Source organism: Schistocerca piceifrons, chromosome X (genome assembly GCF_021461385.2).
Source record: "Schistocerca piceifrons isolate TAMUIC-IGC-003096 chromosome X, iqSchPice1.1, whole genome shotgun sequence".
Classification (NCBI taxonomy): Eukaryota; Metazoa; Arthropoda; class Insecta; order Orthoptera; family Acrididae; genus Schistocerca; species Schistocerca piceifrons.
The window spans coordinates 141,240,763-141,256,815 of NC_060149.1; the positions used below are offsets into that span (position 1 = coordinate 141,240,763).

The following is a 16,053-nucleotide window of genomic DNA, read 5'->3' on the forward strand; positions in this document are numbered from 1 at the left end:
GTATTGGCGCGCAAATTCCAGCCTTCGTCGCCGATGTACAACAGTCAGCATGGGTGTATGAGAACCAGGCACCTGCTGCGTAGGCCCATAAGCTGAAACGTTCGTTGAACGGTCGTTAAGGAGACACTGTTGGTAGCCCCTTGGTTCATCTGGGCGGTCAGTTGCTCAATGGCTGCAGGTCTATTCGTCCGTACGCACGTTCACAGCCGTCGTTCATTCTTGTTGTCTACGGCCCGTGGTGCGCCACAGTTGTCTCGGCGCCAGTTTTGGGCAGTGGCATTTTGTCAGGCACGGTACGCTTTAACCCGGTAGCACACGAACAGTTCACAAACTTCGCCGTTTCGAAAATGCGTCCACCCTTGGCCCGAAGGCCAATGATCATGCTAATGATAATGATTAATGAAAACCACGTCAGCTACATTTTTACACATTTATTGTGTTGCGGTCGGTTTCGTTTCTTTGAAAATCTTCAGCTTACCGAGTTGTGCTGTACTCAAGACATAGATGGTCTGGTTGTAGTATGTAAAACACAACATCCACGAACACTGTCGTAAACATTGTGCCGAATGCTTGGCGGAAGTATGAAGAGCCGATTCGTTATTCTGTGTACAGTAAACTCACGCCCTTTTGGACGTTAGATAAATCGTTTCTTTTCCGCATTACGGCAACAACTGCATTCTATTCCGCGCCCTTCTAACCCCCCCTCCTCGGTACGCTTTATATACCCTCCACTGCTAGTGCTGCAAAATGCTGTGTATGCTTTTATTGTACGTTAACGTCGAACATAGGCGGTGTTCACATTAATGTGACTGGACTGTGTATATCTAATTCTTCGCATCAACTGGTCGACTAAACATTTGTATTGCAACTCTCTTGCTTATGTTCCTTATATAATTATTTCCAACGTCTTACACAACAGTATAAGAACAACTCAACAAAAGTGATGTCGATATCTATTTTGATTGTGCTTGTTACATCCTCTCGCAGGTTCAGTTTTTTTGAAAGCGGGCCGGCCGGTGTGGCCGAGCGGTTCTAGGCGCTTCAGTCAGGAACGGCGCGACCGCTACGGTCGCAGGTTCGAATCCTGCCTCGGGCATGGATGTGTGTGATGTCCTTAGGTTAGTTAGGTTTAAGTAGTTCTAAGTTCTAGGGGACTGATGACCTCAGATGTTAAGTCCCGTAGCGCTCAGAGCCATTTGAACTTCATTTTTTTTTTTTTTTTTTTTTTTTGACAGCGAAACACTGATCTCAGTCATTTTGTAACCAGGAGCTACAAGTTTCCGTTAGTTGTTCAAACGAGTTTCTCTCCGATATCTCAAACTGCTTTTTGGTGAGGCAATGTGGCACAAAATGTGTGGAGTAGTCCACGCACATTAATGTGAAGCTCCATTCTACCAAGGTCAGGCTGCGTAGTCGTTCGTCAAAATAAACACGACTCGCTGTGGTTGCTGCTGCCACTGTACGCGAAATTTCGAATCGCTCAGGCGTTTGACAAAGCATAATCGCAGCAAAGGAATATGGGGCATGTTATTACAACATTTCGTAATCTGAAGATAACGGTTGAGAGGTCGTAATTGATGTGGTGTAAAACTGTTTGGTGATTGTGTGTGTGTACGACTTTTTTTTTATCAATCACTGTGATCTGCATTATGACACTATGTGGCACTCTGCGAAAAACATTTTCTGTTTTATACAACTAACAAATAACCCGTGTGTTTGTGTGTGTGTGTGTGTGTGTGTGTGTGTGTGTGTGTGTGTGGTGCACGCGCAAAAAGAGCAGGAAGCTGGATCGACCCGCTGGGCGGCGTTGTGTTACGCCATGAATCGAGCCGTTTTTTGTTGCGGCCCTCATGGGCGGGTTATGCAAGTCCGTTAGCTCAGCGTCCCTGGTAGCCACGCCACATACTCCCGCCAAGTCGGATAATCCGCCCAGACGCAGCACGGATATTTGCAAATAAGTTCGTTGTGATACGGTGCAAATAAGAAACAAACGAAGCTCAAAATTGCTTCCTAAACACAACACTAACAAGGGAACCGTCCCATCGCACCCCCCTCATATTTAGTTATAAGTTGGCACAGTGGATAGGCCTTGAAAAACTGAACACAGATCAATCGAGAAAACAGGAAGAAGTTGTGTGGAACTATGAAAAAAATAAGCAAAATATACAAACTGAGTAGTCCATGCGGAAGATAGGCAACATCAAGGATAGTGTGAGCTCAGGAGCGCCGTGGTCCCGTGGTTAGCGTGAGCAGCTGGGGAACGAGACGTCCTTGGTTCAAGTCTTCCCTCGAGCGAAAAGTTTAATTTTTTATTTTCAGACGATTATCAAAGTTTAGGCACTCACACATAATCAACTTCGCTCTCCAAAATTCCAGGACATGTTCAGATTTGCGTGGACATATGCAGGATTTGACGGTCTACACACGGAAAAATTTTAAAACGTTAAAAACATATATTTTGACAGAGCACAGGGAAAACTGCAACTGTGAAACTGTTACATTCATTTGTTACAATTTATGTGACAAACTCTTATGTTTTCATCACTTTTTTGGGAGTGATTATCACATCCACAAGAAAACCTAAATCGGGCAAGGTAGAAGAATCTTTTTACCCATTCGCCAAGTGCACAAGTTAGGTGGGTCGACAACATATTCCTCTCATGTGACGCACATGCCGTCACCAGTGTCGTATAGAATATATCAGACGTGTTTTCCTGCGGAGGAATCGGTTAACCTATGACCTTGCGATCAAATGTTTTCGGTTCCCATTGGAGAGGCACGTCCTTTCGTCTACTAATCGCACGGTTTTGCGGTGCGGTCGCAAAACACAGACACTAAACTTATTACAGTGAACAGAGACGTCAATGAACGAAGCGACAGATCATAACTTAGCGAAAATAAAGTTTTCATTCGAGGGAAGACTGAAACTAAGGACCTCTCGTTCCGCAGCCGCTCACGCTAACCACGGGACCACGGCGCTCCTGAACTCACACTATCCTTGATGTTGCCTATCTTCTGCATGGACTACTCACTTTGTATATTTTGCTTATTTTTTTCATAGTTCCACATAACTTCTTCCGGTTTTCTCGATTGATCTGTGTTCAGTTTTTCAAGGCCTATCCACTGTGCCAACTTATAACTAAATCTGAGGGAGGGGGGGGGGGTGCGATGGGGAGGTTCCCTTGTAAGCCAGGAAGATTATGAGGCAGTCAACAGTGACAATACGCCAAGACGGATCTAGTGAATCTTCGCAGAGTCGCAGTCCGAGCATGTAATTTCTCCGTGTTCCAATAATGCTTTGGCGGTGATTAACGTGCTGCACAATTACCCTACAGTTGAATGCTGATAAGCTGTGACGCCAAAGTACGATTAGTCACACAAATTCTTCTCCATCAGTCAAAACTTAAATCGAATAGTCAGAGGGGCCGATAATTTAAGTCATACTGTGGGTAAATAACCGTCCGTTGAGCTACTCGCTTAGCTGCCCAGAAACAGTAAACGCACACTGCTATGAGACAGACACATCGAATATCCTGCGCTATGAGAACCTGCAACATACTAAAACAACTGGACCGTAGTTCGATATGATCACATCTACTTGCTTATATGCCTTTCCCCAGTGATGGACTACGATGACGAGTGACACTATTGTGACCATCTCCTATTTACGACGACTGCAGCGACAATTTTGCATATTTTCATTCAACAATGTCACATGGAATAATATTCTGGGGTAACACGTCTTTAAGAAAGAAAGTCTTCATTGTAAGAATAATATGCGGTGCCCACCTATGATCGTCTTGTAGATATCTGTTTAAGGTTCAAATGGCTCTGATCACTATGGGACTTAACTTCTGAGGTCATCAGTCCCCGAGAACTTAGAATTTCTTAAACCTAACTAACCTAAGGACATCACACACATCCATACCCGAGGCAGGATTCGAACCTGCGACCGTAGCGGTCGCGCGGTTTCAGACTGTAGCGCCTAGAACCGCTCGGTCACCCCGGCCGGCTCTGTTTAAGGAGTTGGGCATTCTCACTACTGTTTCACAGTATATTTAGTCCCTCATGAGGTTTGTCGTAAATAATCCACTGCAGCTCAAAAGGAAAAAGAAAGATAGCATCGCTCCTGCGAAAAGCAAATCGCCCTTTTTTCACATGATATCTTGCGAACCATGGGTGAAGGGTATCAGACGGATGCCATATTCCTTGACTTCCGGAAAGCGTTTGACTCGGTGCCCCACTGCAGACTCCTAACTAAGGTACGATCATGTGGGATTGGTTCCCAAATATATGAGTGGCTTGAAGACTTCTTAAGTAATAGAACCCAGTACGTTGTCCTCGATGGTGAGTGTTCATCGGAGGTGAGGATATCATCTGGAGTGCCCCAGGTAAGTGTGGTAGGTCCGCTGTTGTTTTCTATCTACGTAAATGATCTTTTGGGTAGGGTGGATAGCAATGTGCGGCTGTTTGCTGATGATGCTATGGTCTACGGGAAGGTGTCGTCGCTGAGTGACTGTAGGAGGATACAAGATGACTTGGACAGGATTTGTGATTGGTGTAAAGAATGGCAGCTAACTCTAAATATAGATAAATGTAAATTAATGCAGGTGAATAGGAAACAGCATCCCGTAATGTTTGAACACTTCATTAGTAGTGTAGCGCTTGATACAGTCACGTTGATTAAATATTTGGGCGTAACATTGCAGAGCGATATGAAGTGGGACAAGCATGTAATGGCAGTTGTGGGGAAGGCGGATAGTCATCTTCGGTTCATTGGTAGAATTTTGGGAAGATGTGGGTCGTCTGTAAAGGAGGCCGCTTATAAAACACTAATACGACCTATTCTTGAGTACTGCTCGAGCGTCTGGGATCTCTATCAGGTCGGATTGAGGGAGGACATAGAAGCAATTCAGAGGCGGGCTGCTATATTTGTTACTGGTAGGTTTGATCATCACGCGAGTGTTACGGAAATGCTTCAGGAACTCGGGTGGGAGTCTCTGGAGATAAGGAGGCGTTCTTTTCGTGAATCGCTACTGACGAAATTTAGAGAACCAGCATTTGAGGCTGACTGCAGTACAATTTTACTGCCGCCAACTTACATTTCGCGGAAAGACCACAAAGATAAGATAAGAGAGATTAGGGTTCGTGCAGAGGCATATAGGCAGTCATTTTTTCCTCGTTCTGTTTGGGAGTGGAACAGGGAGAGAGGATGCTAGTTGTGGTACGAGGTACCCTCCGCCACGCACCGTATGGTGGATTGCGGAGTATGTATGTAGATGTAGATGTAGATGTAGAAGAATAATCTACATAATTACAATACTAGGAGGAAAAATGACATTCCTTACTCCACATTAAGGTGGTCTTCATCACAAAAAGAGGCGCACAATGCTGAAACTAAAATTTTTGGTCGCTTACCCAGAAACATAAAGTGTCTAACACAGTAACATAAAATGTCTAATAGCACAGTAAATTTTGAAAACGAACTGTGTTCTACAGATGAATTTCTATTATTGTATTGCGTACGAGGGTGGTTCGATAAGACTGGTAAATTTCCCTGAAAAAAATTGAACTCTTTTGTCGAGTGTGATTGAAAACGGAGGAAACCGAGTTTCGTGCTGTTATTAAACATTTTCACTTGAAGGGCTGGACTACTGCAAAAATCAAAACAGCACTGGATGAAGTCCAGGCAAACTTTGCACCATTACTGAAGACCATTTACTTTCGGATTAACGAATTTAAACGTGGTCGGACAAGCACCAAAGAAGAAGCACGCTCCGGCCGGCCAACTGAGGTCACCACAAAGGGATCTATTGACAACATCCACGATATGATAATGCAGCACCGCCGAATAAAAACCCTTCAGACTGTTCAGAGCGTAGGCATCTCAAATGAGCCAGTGCATAATATCCTGTACGGAGGACCGACTATGAAGAATTCGTGTGCAAGGTGGGTGCTGTGATTTCTCACAGTCGAGCAAAAGCGCATCACGCAAATAAAGTGACACCAAAGTCCAAAGGGCAGCATGGAAGAAGGCAAAGACCATTTTGTCTGCTAGTAAGACGTTTTCGGGATTCCCGAGAAATAAACCTCAAAGATTACTTGGAAAAAGGAAGAACAATAATTGGACTCTAACATGCTTCATTGTTGGATCGGTTGACACTTGCGTTGGCTGAACAAGACCAAGGTTGGCACGCAAAAAGTGCTCTTTCACCAGGGTAATGCACCACTCCACCCATAAGCAATAACAATGGCGAAAGTGCATGAATTGGACTTTGAATTGGGTCCTCGTCGACCCTATTCATCAGACTTAGCCCCAAGTGACTTCTTCATGTACCCTAACTTCGAACTTTGGCTTGCTGGGAGGAAATTTTCATTAAATGAGGAAGTTATAGTTCCAGTCAACGAGTATTTTGCAGAAATTGACAGAACCTATTTTTCTGATGGGACGAAAAAACTGGAGGATTGCTGGACCAAGTACTATCCCTCAAAGGAGACTAATTCGAGAAGTGAGGCGAGTTGTTTACGAAACAAACATGTTTCCTTGCGTTTTTACCACTTATCAAACCAACCTCTAAAAGGTGGTGGGTAAGAATTAGTAACACGCATCTGCATATTTAAAAAAAAACTTAGAAATATTCAGCTAGTAGCTATATTTACAAATTAATTTGCAATATGAACGTAAAATAACCGTTCCATATCATTACGATTTGTCAAGAAAATGATCCACGGAATATGACACTAACTACGTGGCGGAAGTCCATTATAATAAGAGAAGTAAGGCTCGGATAGGTCTTACAGTCATTTTTCCCTGAGCAAATACGCGAATGGATTAGGATCGATAATCACTAATATTTGTACGAAGCATCTTCCATCTCGAACTGCACAATGGACTGTGTTTATATGAAGTGAAGGATGCAATTGATACGAGTTGCCGGCCGGAGTGGCCGTGCGGTTCTAGGCGCTACAGTCTGGAACCGAGCGACCTCTACGGTCCCAGGTTCGAATCCTGCCTCGGGCATTGATGTGTGTGATGTGCTTAGGTTAGTTAGGTTTAATTAGTTCTGAGTTCTAGGCGACTGATGACCTCAGAAGTTAAGTCGCATAGTGCTCAGAGCCATTTGAACCATTTGATACGAGTTGGAAAAACAACGCTAAGGTCGCAGGTTCGAATCCTGCTTCGGGCATGGATGTGTGTGATGTCCTTAGGTTAGTTAGGTTTAAGTAGTTCTAAGTTCTAGGTGACTGATGACCTCAGAAGTTAAGTCCCATAGTGCTCAGAGCCACTTTTTGGAAAAACAACCGAGAAAGGGTAAAGTGGCAGTGTTTTTGAAATGGCGACATTAGTAAACTGTTCGCGTGCCTGGCGAGGAAGCAGCCAAGATTCGCGTGCTTATGACTTGATGTCCACAGCGAACGTCGGCAACGGCACATAAAGGCCAACCCACAGGCTGCAGCTCACCGATGACTCAACGCAATCAGACTTGTTCCTTCCACAGAAGTTGAGCGAAACTTGATGTAGGCGCGGGCTTCCAAGCAGACGTCGTGTCTGCGCTCTTGCTAATAACAGTTTATCGACGGAGACGGCGGATTGTTATTCATGGGCGATGAGCGACCTTCAATAACCCACGGTATTTGCTTCACAGAACTGACTCATGACTGCGTGTTCCGCGAGAAACATTGTACAACAGACACTGTCCAGCTATTTCTGGAAGAACACGAAGAGTTGGGAAAGGAGGAGGAGGGGTATCTGGGCGACGTCCCCGTAGCAGTCTGAAGTACAATACTCCTAGACCACGTAGAACACACTCGTCATCAATGTGGTTACGTACACGTACTCTACTGCTCCCAATATTTTCCAAATCTATGCCCAATGTAACACCTCGATGAATCATAAAACAAAAACTAATGTTTCGACTGACTTGGAGCGGTCTCCTCAGGCAGACGAAAAGGCATACTACACCTTCATACAACCAATTTTATCTCTCAGGCGTACGCTACTCTCTAATTACTTTGGTCCTCTCAGGCATCCAGCGTAGCATTCACTTGAAAACCTTACCCTTCCCAGGTAGGACTAATAGGGGAGAGGGAGGGAGGGAGGGAGGGAGAGAGAGAAGATCCAACGAAGAGCAGCGCGTTTCGTCACAGTGTCATTTAGAATGAGATTTTCACTCTGCAGCGGAGTGTGCGCTGATATGAAACTTCCTGGCAGATTAAAACTGTGTGCCCGACCGAGACTCGAACTCGGGACCTTTGCCTTTCGCGGGCAAGTGCTCTACTAATCTGCCAGAAAGTTTCATATCAGCGCACACTCCGCTGCAGAGTGAAAATCTCATTCTGGAAACATCCCCCAGGCTGTGGCTAAGCCATGTCTCCGCTATATCCTTTCTTTCAGGAGTGCTAGTTCTGCAAGTTTCGCAGGAGAGCTTCTGTAAAGTTTGGAAGGTAGGAGACGAGATACTGGCAGAAGTAAAGCTGTGAGTACCGGGCGTGAGTCGTGCTTCGGTAGCTCAGATGGTAGAGCACTTGCCCGCGAAAGGCAAAGGTCCCGAGTTCGAGTCTCGGTCGGGCACACAGTTTTAATCTGCCAGGAAGTTTCACAGTGTCATTTAGTCGGCGCGATATAGAGGAGCTCAGTACACTCCAGTGACAGACACATGCTAAGCAAATTACAGTGACAGACGCTACAAGACAGGCATTGTGGCCGGCCGGAGAGGCCGTGCGGTTCTAGGCGCTGCAGTCTGGAGCCTAGCGACCGCTACGGTCGCAGGTTCGAATCCTGCCTCGGGCATGGATGTGTGTGATGTCCTTAGGTTAGTTAGGTTTAATTAGTTCTAAGTTCTAGGCGACTGATGGCCCCAGAAGTTAAGTCGCATAGTGCTCAGAACCATTTAAACAGGCATTGTGTATCACGGTGTGATTTATTATTGAAATTCCGAGACAGTACGTTCCGGGAAGAGTCGGACAACATATTACTTCTGAGTTATTCCCGGCGTACACAATGTTCAAATAATTTACGGAACTGCCGCCGAGCCAGGTCGTCGATAACAGCCGATATTCCGGCAGGTGTACATGTAGTAATTTTCAATGCAACAGCAAGTAGGCGCTGTACAACGGAATTTAAAACCTCCGCGTTTGCAGAGCAATTCCGTAAAGAACACAATATATATATATATATATATATATATATATATATATATATATATTCACCTGACGAACGAGGGGGTAAAGAAGCACCGAAGCATGGGGTACCTCAAAAGCTGTTCTGAATTGCAAGCCCAGGCTGCTCAGGACAGGAACTAGTGCGTTGCCGCATCAACATTCGGATGTGGTTCCTCTAATGATCAATAACCGACTGCAACAACCGCTAAACATCTTTCTTTCGCTGTCTATCAAACGACGTCAGTAAGTTTTGTCAGAGATTTAAAGAAACTTCCAATAGTATAGACACCAACGACATCACACGACCAAAAATGACCGATGTCAGAACTTACCGACAGTAAAAGTTAATAACCGACGAGGTTTTTGACAAGGGGGAGACAGCAGGATTCCACGCAGAATTTAAACAAAAACCTCTGTCTCTATTTATAAGGTTATTTGCTAATTTAATTTCATCATTAATAACGCTATCCCAATAGCTGTAAGTGTATGCCAGAACTTCTGTATCATTATACGCCACAGGACAACCAGTGCCAAGACAATGTTCAGCAATAGCAGATTTCCTCGGCTGTTGTAAGCGTGTGTGATGCTTATGTTCAGAACACCGGTCCTCCACAGTCCTAACAGTCTCACCAATATATAATACGCCACAACTGCAAGAAATACTGCAGACACCCGCCTTACGTAAACCAAGCTCATCCTTTAAGGAACCTGGAAGTCCACTAATCTGATCGAGTACCAATTTTCACATCATATTTCCGCAAAGTGCGACCAATCCTGTTGGATGTGCTCCCTGAGTAAGGCAGGTAAGGTTGGTGCCACCTCGGTATTATCATCACTTAGACCTTGCACGCTTTGTCGATAGCGCAGTGCACGTGTAATCTTTCACTACTACAATTCTGACGAAAGGTGGCCTCAAAATGGGCTAACTCGGCTGACAAACTCTGAGGATCCGAGATGACACGTGCCTTGTGAACCAAGGCAGTAAGTACCCGTTCACGCTGAGCCGGATGGTGACAACTAGCCTATAGATACGTACAAATCAGAGTGAGTAGGCTTCCTATAAACGGCATGTCACTACGTATCATCAACCTTCTTCCTGACCGAGCCATCAAGGAAAGACCACAAAGATAAGACAAGAAGATTGCGGCTGGTACAGAGGCATATAGGCAGTTATTTTTCCCTCGTTCTGTTTGGGAGTGGAACAGAGAAGATGCTAGCTGTGGTACGAGGTACCATCCGCCACGCACCGTATGGTGGATTGCGGAGTATGTATGTAGATGTAGGTGAAGGGAAGGCAGCCATCCTTTTCCACCTCCACCCTGAAACAAATATCGGATGGATTCAATTAAGTTGTTCTAAGAAGTCGTTCAAATTCTCACTGCCACAAGGCCAAATGACGAAGGCATCGTCTACATATGTGAAAAAACATGCAGGTTTCAAAGCGTCAGACTCTTATCCAGGAAAATGGAACATCTGAAAAACGCACGTGTTTTATCTGTAATGGTAATTCCTTCCGTTTCGGCAACTATTACATTTTACGAATTAGACATGGACTTCGCAAACATATGTTTCTGTCACGGGAGTCTAAATCCAGTAGCAATTTCCGGAGTACTCACCAAAAGCCTTACAGTTCTAACACAGAGCTTTTGTGTCAACCAGGATAACGTATCTATGAAACAGCACGACAAAATAAATATTATTTGAGGTATTCGCACAGACAGTAGCAAAGCAAGAGCTGTGTAGACAAAAAATAAACACAAACAATGCCAGCATTTAGCAGAGTAAATACAACGGCTGCCATTCAATGTTCTGGAAAGTAAAAAAAGGTTTCGTGTTTACTGTCTGGTTCTTATCCATGTCTCCAAAAGCGGCAGCAAAGGAGTGCATGTATACACACACACACACACACACACACACACACACACACACACACACACACCTCTGGACGGAGTACGTAAAAGGAGTACTATTCATTCCACAAGAATCACGTCACAACCCACCAAGCCCTGCGAGAAAGAAGTCTTCATACACGCGCCCAGAAATAGCGAATTAGGCTCCATTACGGCGTTTCACAGTTACACGTCTGGCTCGTAATAGCTGCGCAATGGCAGGGTGGATAAGAACGTGTTTATCGATGTCACTTTTGCAAAATTTCCATACAGCAAGAATCAAATCGGAAACGGTACACAAGCACCATAAAAAATCGGAAGTGGCTTGGGTGTGTCAATTTTCGGTAAAAAGAAAATTGCATTGAAATGTATTTGCAATGATCGCAGTGCGTTTGAGATCCAAGTGCGTTCATCGTGAATGCTACCAAACATCGTTTTTATTTGAATCCTATCGTCGACTTTCCTAAACCGAAAACTTCGTGAGACGCGGTAAACTACGCACACCACGAGCGCAAATGGTTTGGAGCTAGAGATGCCGTAACGGGGCAGTTGTCCGATGCGGCTGCTGACTGATCTATACCAAGACGACCATAAAATCTGCTGCGCGCCTGCACCTTTTTGTCCATTCTTCGCAGTGCGGCGTGTGAGCTGCCGGCGACTCGCCCTGCAACCTACAAGTTAACGGCCAACACATCCCCTCCGCCATACTACATTCACCTGACGAACGAGGGGGGAAAGAAGCAGCGAAGCATGGGGTACCTCACAAGCTGTTCTGAATTGCAAGCCCAGGCTGGTCAGGACAGGAACTACTGCGTTGCTGCATCAACATTCGGATGGGGTTCCTCTAATGATCAATAACCGACTGTAACAACGGCTAAACATCTTTCTTTCGCTGTCTAAATTATCAGACGACGTTAGTGAATTTTGTCAGAGATTTAAAGAAACTTCCAATAGTAAAATAATCACAGGGAACTCATTTTGGAGTAAAAAATTTATCTGCATGGAGTGATCAAAAGTGTGTCGCTCAGAATTTCACCTGAGTCAATCTGTGAGAAAAAGAGATGTAATCACATACTCCCGTCTTTTAGATACGGAAAAGTTTAAGTTTACATATTCAAAACTTCAGAAATTGCCAACAGGATCTTCATATTCCCTCACGGCTAAACACAAACATTTATTTTCTCTCGTGTGCAGCACTAACAATCCCACACGTGATTTTTAAAAGTTCCTTTCATAAGATAACTCTCTCAGGAGCATACCCGTTAACATTCGTATATACTCGGCTTCGCCTTACATTATTTAACAAACACGCTAATCTGGCAGTACAAATTATTTGCACGAATATATGCAGTCAACATGAAGTTAATGATTATGTCAGGTTCCACAAATTGAGAAAAATAGAAGTTTCACAATACTGCGGCATCACAACGGAGGGGTATCTGTGGAGAGGTCAGACTACTCCTGGTTCCTCAAAATGGGAATAGCCTTTTCAGTGGTTGCAGAGGGGCAAAGTCTGGATAGCTGACTGATCTGGCCTTGTAACATTACACTATATGGTTCTGATATGTTGGTACTGCTAACGGCTGAAAACAATAGGAAAACTACAGCTGTTAGTTTTTTCGCGAGAGCACGTAGTTCTAGTGTACAGCTGAATGATAATGGCAGCTTCTAGGCTAAAATATTTCGGAGGTGAAATAGTTGTCCATTCGGATCTCCGGGTGAGGTCTATTCCGGAAGATGTCGTCATCAGGAGTAACAAAATCAGCATTCTACAGGTCGGAGCGTTGAATCTACGATTCCTTAACCCAGCGGGTGGGTGAGAGCATCTAAAGAGGGAAATGTATTGGTTAAAGTTGTATATACTGACGTGCTGTGGCATGACGAACAGGTCTACTGAACAAGTCATAAAGGGACAACAGCACAACGCAGGAGCCGCTGTACTAATGAATAAGAAAATAGGAATGGCGTTGAGCGTTGTGAACGCATTATCGTAGCCAAAACAGACAACAAGCCACGGTAGTAAAAGTTCATACGCCAACTAGGTCTGTAGATGAAGAAGAGATTTAAACAATGTTTAATGTGATAAAGGAAATTATACTGGTAGTTAAGAGAGATAAAAGTGATGGGTGACTTGAATTTGGTAGTAGTAAAAGGAAGAGAAAGAAAAATAATAGGGAAACATGATCTGGTAGAAAGGAATGAACGGGGGAACTGCCAGATAAAATCTTGCACAGAGCATATTTTAATCATCGCTAACACTTGGTTTAAGAATTGTGATAGAAGGTTGTACGCGTGGAAGAGACCTGAGGGACCTGGAAAGTTTCCGTTTAATTGCACTCGTACAATGGTAAGATAGAGATTTAGAAACCAAATTTTAAATTCCAAAACATTTTCAAGGGAAGATGTGCACTGGGAAAATACTTTATTGGTTATGAAATGCACATTACAACTGTAGAAACTTCAAATTGATAGGAAAGTAAGGAGATAGAACCTGGATAAATTGAGGAGGCCACAACTTGAGATATTCTGAGAGAGGATTAGGCGACGTTGGACTGAAACAGAAGAAAGGAATACAACAGAAGAAGAATGGCTACCTTTGACAAATGTAATAGGGGAGGCAGTAGGGAGGACTACATTAAGTAAGAAGACAAGGTCTACAAGTAGTCCCTAGTTAACACAGGAGAAACTGAATTCAGTTGAGGAAAGGAGAACATATAAAAATGCAGCAAAAGAAGCAGGCGAACGGGGATGCAAACGTCTAAAAAATGAGAGTGACAGGAAGGGCACAATGGCTAAGCAGGTACGGCTACAGGACATACGCAATGCTGTAGAAGTATGTGTAACTAGGAAGAAGATAGATGCACCCTATAGGAAAGTTAAAGAGACCTTTGGAGAAAAGAGAAGCAGTTGTATGAATATTATGTTCTCAAATGCCAAACGAATACTAAGCAAAGAAGAAAAAGCTGATACATGGAATGAATACACAGAGAGTCTATATAACGGAAACTTGTGGACAATGTAGACAGAGAATAGGAGATGGGAAATACGATACTGCGAGAAGAGTTAGACAGCTGCCTGGGGTAGACGACATTCCCTCAGAATTACTGATATCCTTCCGAGAACCACCCAAGACAAAATTATTCTACCTGGTGTGAAACATATATCATAGATATACATCTTAGAAGATAGATTAAAGGAAGGTAAACATACTTTTATAGCATCTGTGTATTTAGAGAAAGTTTCTAAAAACGTTAACTGGACTACAGTCTTTGAAATTTGCTAAGTAGCAGAAATAAAATACAGGGAGCCAAAGGTTATTTACAACTTGTACAGAAACCAGGCAGCAATTATAAGAACTCAAGGACATGAAAGGTATGCCGTAGATAAGAAGGGAGTGAAACAGCGTTGTTGGCTATCCCCAGTGTCATTCAATTGGTACACCGAGTAAGATGTGAAGGAAACGAAAGAGAAACTTAATTAAAGGTGAGGGAGAGCGAATTTAAATTGTGCGGTTTACTAATAACTCTATAATTTTGTTACAGGGATCAAAGGTCTTGGAAGAGCAGTTTAACAGAAAGGATTCTGTCTTGGAAAGAGATTACGTGATGAAAAAAAGAAGCAAAACAAGGCAAGTGGAATGTAGTCGAATTAAATCAGGAAATTCACAGGGAATCAGAGTAGGAAATAAGAGACTAGTCGTAATCAATGAGTTTTGCTATTTGGGCAGCGAAATAACTAATGATGGCCTAAGTAGACAGGATATAAAATGCAGACTGGCAATAGGAATAAATGCATTCCTTAAGAGTTCCCCGACATGTAGTATAAATTTAAGTGTTAGGAACTCTTTTCTGAAGGTATATGTCTGGAGGGTACTCTTGCATGAAAATGAAACGTGGACAATAAACAGGTCAGACAAGAAAAAGGTAGAAGCTTTCGAAGTGTGGTGCTATAGAAGAATGCTGGATACTATATGGCTAGATCGAAGAACAGATGAGGAGATATTGAATCGAATTGGGTAAAACTAAATCAATGACACAACTTGAATAAAAGACGGGATCGGTTGGTAGGACACAGCACCAGGCATCAAGTAACTGTCAGGTTGATAATGGAAGGAAGTGTCGGGGGTTTGAACTTCACAGCGGGAGACCAAGGCATATAGTTACCAGATCGAAATGGATATAGGTTGCGTTGACTGTGTAGAGATGACGACTACTAATACCTTCGGAATCGACTACCGTCAGAATTTGCTTAAGTATTCGTCAATGAGGTTCAACAACTGTAGACTTAGCTACTTTCGTTGACTGACTGCCTCTATTAAGGACGCTCAGCTTTGAGATGATTACCACCCTTTTACCTACGCTTCAGAAAATAGGCTAGGAACTCCACCTATTAAGTTATTGGTTTATGATATGGGAGTCGTTTTAACATAAATTGAAAAATTGTATTGTTGTTCTACAAACTAAACACTAAGCTTGTACGTTCGTTTTTCTGCGCATCACACTCAGACGAGGTTTAACAACAACCACAAAATACTAGTAAGAGGAATAGAACTTGTTTATAGCAAACAAAATGACCGTAAGTAGTTGAACTTAAATTGTCACAGCCGGAGTACAAACTATACACAACTCTTCGCATTAGACGAATAACCAAAATAAGCGGTGATACATGCGTCATTGGAACGTTTTCACCAAGAAAGGTGGCGCAGTGGAAAGACATTGGACTCACATCCGGACCATCTAAATTTAGGTTTCCCGTGGTTCCCCCAAATCGTGTAAGGCAAATGCAAGAATGGTTTCTTTAAACAGAACACGGCACATTTCCTTCCCCAACCGGAAATTGTGGTCCGTGCGTAATGAAATCGTCGCCGATGAGACGTTAAACCCTAATATTCCTTCTTTGAAGCACTTCCCCCTTTTTCTAGTTGAAGTCCTACATTCCATCGTCACCTTAAACCGAGTTTTCCGAAAATATATGAAAAAACGGTAGCTGCGGCAGCAGCGAG

The 16,053-nt window shown here is 43.6% G+C and overlaps 1 protein-coding gene across 1 annotated transcript in view; it reads right to left on the reverse strand.

The window, feature by feature from the left end:
- LOC124721938 (filaggrin) overlaps positions 1-16,053 on the reverse strand; it is a 345,545-nt gene that overhangs the window by 240,401 nt on the left and 89,091 nt on the right. The window lies entirely within an intron of this gene.